The sequence below is a fragment of the Stegostoma tigrinum genome, chromosome 39 (genome assembly GCF_030684315.1).
Source record: "Stegostoma tigrinum isolate sSteTig4 chromosome 39, sSteTig4.hap1, whole genome shotgun sequence".
Lineage (NCBI taxonomy): Eukaryota > Metazoa > Chordata > Chondrichthyes > Orectolobiformes > Stegostomatidae > Stegostoma > Stegostoma tigrinum.
In genome coordinates, this window is record NC_081392.1 from 15,430,743 (window position 1) to 15,436,742 (window position 6,000).

Sequence of the window (6,000 nt, forward strand, 5' to 3'; positions counted from 1 at the left end):
TGATGACTGAAAGTTAACTGTCAAACGTTGTTCATTTTAAAGTGGGAATATTGACAGATTGGTCATGATATAGTCCTGAGGAATGAACTAGAGAAAGGCCTGTTTGTTCAGTTGAAACATGCACACTGAGTGTATGTATATGTGCATTTTTCCATTTGACTGTTCTGTCTGGCCTTGGATTTCCTTTACCACCCACTCACCTTTGCCTTAGGATTGGGGAGGCTCTGGCTGAGCCTTTGCTAAGTGCAGTGCATGTTATGTGAAGACATTATAGTTGGTCTTGATTTTTTTATGAAGAAAGGTTGAGACAGAGGTACCAAACAGTCTGCCCAAAGCCAATGAAGTGAAGCTTTGATTTTTTAAAAGTTAGAACAACAGAAGCAGCCTGAACGGGTATAGTCAAGTTCCAACAAAGTCATGATTTTCAGTTTCAGCTTTCAGTAGCAGTTGCTGGGGTCCTGAAGCTGGATATGGAAGCCCTTATTCCTCTTTCTGTTACAGCTAAAAGCTGGGGATCTCTTTCTGCTGCTGGAATTATATGCAAGACAATCTATTTTACTGAATTTGCCTTTGCCAAGGATGTGTTTATGGAATGTCACTATGTTGGAACAGTTAATTTGTAGTAGTTAAAAAATATATTATTTTGTTAAGCATTTTGATAGTTACAGTTAAGCTAATTCTTTTATTTTGTCGGTATTTTAACTGTAGTATAAAAATAAAGTCTGTTTTGCACAAAGTTGAATAGTTTGACCAATTGAATTGCATCTGGAACGCAAAGCCTTACACTTACCTTTAAAGTAGAAAAATGTTAGGGTCTAGGCTATCTTCTTAATATATTTTGAGGGGGTTTAGTCTGATCAAAAACAAATTGGGAGCTCCTGTTGGGATCATCATTTCTAATTCTAGGTTGGGTTTAGGATGATTAAACTCAAAGGCAGTGAGTAGTGAATGTTGATATTCTCTTTTCCGGTGTTGCATTCGGCTGTTTTAAATAGGGTGTGCCTTGTGTAATAATGGCTCTTTCAGTCGCTTAGAGTTTCCTGGAAGAAGTCACTTTAAGAGTTTTACAGAAAGTAAGGAAGGTAAAGTTTTTGGAATTAGCAGACATGCTGGATTTGGGGCTTGCCTTTGTGCATGCAGAAAGGGCAAGTAATTGCAGCAATGGCTCACCATTTACGATTGCCAGAAATGCCCATTGAAATAATTGGAAATGGCTAAAATTCAACTGCAAATGAAGCAGCTTGAACATGAAAAGCAAATTAAACAGTTTGAATTACAATTGAAAGCAGAGGAAAAAAGGAAAGGAAAGGAAGGCCCTCACAAAAGAAAAGGAAAAAGAAAGAGTTTTTGAACTATGCATAGGTTGGAACTAAAAACTCAACAGTTGTCTTAAAATGGCAGTAGAGGTGAAAGGTGGGAGTCATGATGAAGACAGTGAACGATAGCAATTTTATCATAGCCAAAGGCCTGGACGGGATCTGTTTAAATACATTGAAGCATTGCAAAAGTTCAACAATAACTACATAGAAGCCTCTTCTATTTCATTTGAGAAATTGGCTAAACAAATGAAATAGCCAGTGATCATGTGGATATCATCGATTCAAACAAAGTTGGTAGGTACAGCTAGTGAGGTATTTGCATCACTATCAGAGGAGGTATCTGGGAAGTATGATGAGGTGAGAAAGGCCATGTTAAGTGCATGTCAGGTGGTACAAGAAGCCTACAGGCAACATTTTAGGAATCTAAGGAGTGAACCTGATCGAACGTACATACAGTTTGAAAAGATGAAACAGAGTAGTTTTGATAGGCAGATAGGGTATTGAAAATAGACCAAACATATTAGATGCTCTTAGATGATTCCTCTTAGAGGAATTCAAAAATTCACTGTCTGAAGTAGTGAGTATTCATGCGGGAGAGCAGAGAGTTGAGATCACATGATTAGCAGCAGAAATGGCAGATGAGTTCGTTCATAAATCAAAGTTTGGCTTCTGACATCGATTTCAATCTGTGAGGGATAGAAATAGGGGAAAAAAGAAATGCTCAGGTGTCAAGGGAAAAGGACAGCTTGTTGAAGACAGGAAAGACAGTTTGCCACATGGTAAAAATGATACCCATGAAGGAGAAAGAGAAGTAAAAAAGCTCGAGTTTCACTGTAATAAAATAGGCCATGTTGCAGGTGGCATGATGGTTAGCACTGCTGCCTCACAGCACCAGGGACTTAGGTTCAATTCCTCCCTCGGATGGCCGTCTATACACATTCTCCTTGGGTCAGCGTGGCTTTCCCCCCTACAGTCCAAAAATGTGCAGGCTAGGTGGATTAGTAAGTGGCAATTGCAGGGTTATGGGGACAGGGTAGTGATCAGTGGGTGGGTCTCTATGGGATGCTGTCAGAGGGTCAGTGTGGATTCTATGGGCCAAATGCCAAATGGCCTGCTTTCACACCACAGCGATTCTATGAAGTTTTGATGTTGGTGGTTTGGGAAAAAGCATTGGAAAGACAGATGTGGGAAAACAGGATAAGCCATTGAGTTTTGTTGAAAGAGTAAAGGAAAGAACAGTGGAAGGTAAAAAGCAAAAAGAACGAAGGGTCCTGACCTGAAACGTCAGCTTTCCTGCTCCTTTGATGCTGCCTGGCCTGCTGTGTTCCTCCAGCTCCACACTGTGTCATCTACAACCTGGTTAGGGGCTGGTTGAGAAGACAGAACATGATCCCCCATGAAAAAATTTACTGGGGTGGTTACGGTTTACTTATGTATGCCAGGAGGAGTGGGCAAAGAATTTAAAATTTTAAGAAATACAGGAGCAAGTCAATTTTTGATGGTGAAAGGTGAAATATGTAATTCAGAAGGAGTACTGCCCTAAAAGGTGGTGCTATGTGGAACTTGTTGTTCAGCAGAGCAGCATTCCATGATATAAAGTGAAATTGGAGAGTCAGTGAGAAGTGGCAAACTGGTGGTAGGACTAACAGAGAAATTCTTGGTTCCAGCAATACTGTTTGGTAATTACGTAGCTGGATCACAGGTGGGAGTGGTCTACTGTGATTGAGCCGTGAGTGGAGAATCAGGGAACTGAAAATCCTGTGTTACAGGAAGTATATCCTGTGATTTTTCCTGACTGTGTGGTAACACGATCACAAAGCCACAGGGGGAAACAGGAGGAATCAAAGAATAAAGATAAGGAAGTTGAAGTTCAATTATCAGAAACAATATTTGATCAAATGATTGAGAAAAAAAAGAACAGGTGGAGGATAAAGTGGATATTTTTAGTTCAGAGAAATTAGCTGAATTACAATGGAAAGATGAAAAACTAAGCAGTTGTACCAAAAAAGTATACACAGCAGAAGAATCAGCGTGTATCCCACAATGTTGCTATCTTAAAAATGAAGTCTTGATGAGGAAGTGGAGGCCATCACATACTAAGGTGGGTGAAAAATGGGCAGAAGTTCCTTAAGTTGTATTACCACTGGTGGATTATAGAAAGGATTTGTTGCAGTTAGTGCACAAATTACCAGTAGGTGTTCATTTGGGAATAAGGAAAACTCAAGCCAAAATACAAAGACATTTTTATTGGCCTGGATTGCATAAAGATGTGGTTGACTTTTGTCAGACATCTCATAGATGTCAGGGAATTGGAAAAGCTCAGGCAGTGATAAACCAGCACCTTTAACGGCACAAAAACAAAATGGATATGAGGGCCAATCCATGAAGGAAAGTATTGATAGTATCCCATCCAAGGAAGAAGCATACAGAAGGCTGGTGAACACCCAGGGCTTGATAATCTACATTCCAGAGCACTTAAGGATGTGGCTCTAGAAATCCTGGATGCATTGTTGGTCATCTTTCAGGATTCTATAGATTGTGGAACAGTCTTTACGGACTGGGGGGTATCTAATATCACTCCAATATTCAAAAAGGGAGGTAGAAAGAAAACAAGGAATTATAGACCAGTAAACCTGACATTAGTAGTGGGAAAAGTTCTCAAATCCATTATCAAGGACTTTATTGGAATATTTAGAAAGCAATTGCAGAATCAGACAGAGTTAGCATGGATTTACAAAGGGGAAACGTCATGCTTGACAAATATGTTGGAATTCTATGAAGATGTAATTAGTAGAGTTGACAAGGGGGATCCAATTGATGTGGTATATTTGGACTTTCAGAAAGCTTTTGACAAAGTCCCAATTAAGAGATTATTGTGTATGATTAAAGTGCATGGGACTAGGGGAAGTGTATTAAAACAGACAGAAAACTGGTTGGCAAAGAGGAAATAAAGAGTAGGAATTAATGGATCCTTTTCAAATTGGCAGGCAGTAACTAGTGGGGTGCGACAGAGATCAGTGCTAGGACCCCAGCTATTCACAATGTGTATTAATGATTTGGATGAGGGAACAAAATGTAACACCTCAAAGTTTGCAGATGTTATCAAGTTGGGTGGGAGGGTGAACCACGACGAGGATGTACAGATCCTTCAGCATGATCTGGACAGGTTGGGTGAGTGGGCAAATTAATGGCAGATGCCGTATAATTTGGATAAATGTGAGGTTATTTACTTTGGAAGCAAAAAGAAGAAGGCAAGTTACTACCTGAATGCCTGTAAGTTGGGAGAGGGGAGTGTGCAGTGGGACCTGGGTGTCCTTGTGCACCAGCCACTGAAGGTGAGCACGCAGGTACAGCAGGCGGTAAAGAAGGCAAATGGTATGTTGGCCTTCATTGCGAGAGGTTTCAAATACAGGAGCACGGATATGTTGTTGCAGTTATACAGGGCCTTAGTGAGGCCACACCTGGAATATTGTGTGTAGTTTTGGTCTCCTTTTCCGAGGAAGGATGCTTTTGCTCTCGAGGGCGTACAGCGAAGTTTTCAACCATGATCATGATGAATGGCAGAGCACGCTCGAAGGGCCATATGGGCTCCTCCTGCTCCTGTCTTCTATGTTTCTATGTTAATACCAATTCACACATTTGAAGAAACTTTTACAAAAGTCTTAATTGATTGTGTAGGACCCTTACCTAAAACAAAATGTGGGAATCAGTATTTGTTGACCATAATGGAGGAGTCTAATAAATTTCCAGGGGCATTCCATTACGCAATGTTACCGCTAAAAGAACTGTAGAAGAGTTACCCAAATGTTTACTTGCTAAAGACTACCCACAGAAATACAATCGGATCAAGGGTCTAATTTTTTTACATCCAAATTATTCAAGAAAGTTATGGATAGCTTAGGAATAAACCAATTCAGATCCACTGTGTACAATCCAGAATTGCAGGGAGCGTTCGAACAGTGGCATGAACTTAATACATCACATTGAGGGCTTATAGTCAAGGCTATCCAGAGCACTGGATAAAGGAATTCCATTGGTACTTTTTGTAATTAAGGATGTACACCTAATGAATCAACTAAAGTCCATTTCAGTTGGTTTGTTGGCATGAGATGAGAGGATCATTGAAATTAACTAAGGAGAAATTGGTGAGTCAGAGTTCAGAGACCACAAGGTATTTTGATTGGAAAGGGAGGCAAAAGGAGAATGTGTTACTGGTTACAACACAAAGTAAATAACCAAGTTCAAATGACTCAATTGGACATTCCTCAAATTAAACGGGACAATGGGGAAGTTCTTAAAAATTGGGATAAATGATTGAGTTACCTTCCAGAGGAAAATTGAAATAACCTGAATAAGTTATTACAATCTCATTGGGAGATATGTGGAAGTAAGCTGGGAAGTACTAATCTGATTATGCATGATGTGGATATAGGAGATGCTGTTCCAATTAAACAATATCATTATAAACGTAACCATCTAAAGTTGGCACAAGTTCAGAAGTAGATTGAATGCATGCTCAAAGACAATATAATCAAATTCAGTTGTAGCAAATGGAGCTCATCCACAGTAATGATGCCAAAACCGGAATGTGTGTACTAACGAAAAGCCCATGCGGTTACAAAATCTTATTCATAACCTATCCTACATTTGAAAGACTGTTTCGAGAAGTGGGGCAAGCAAT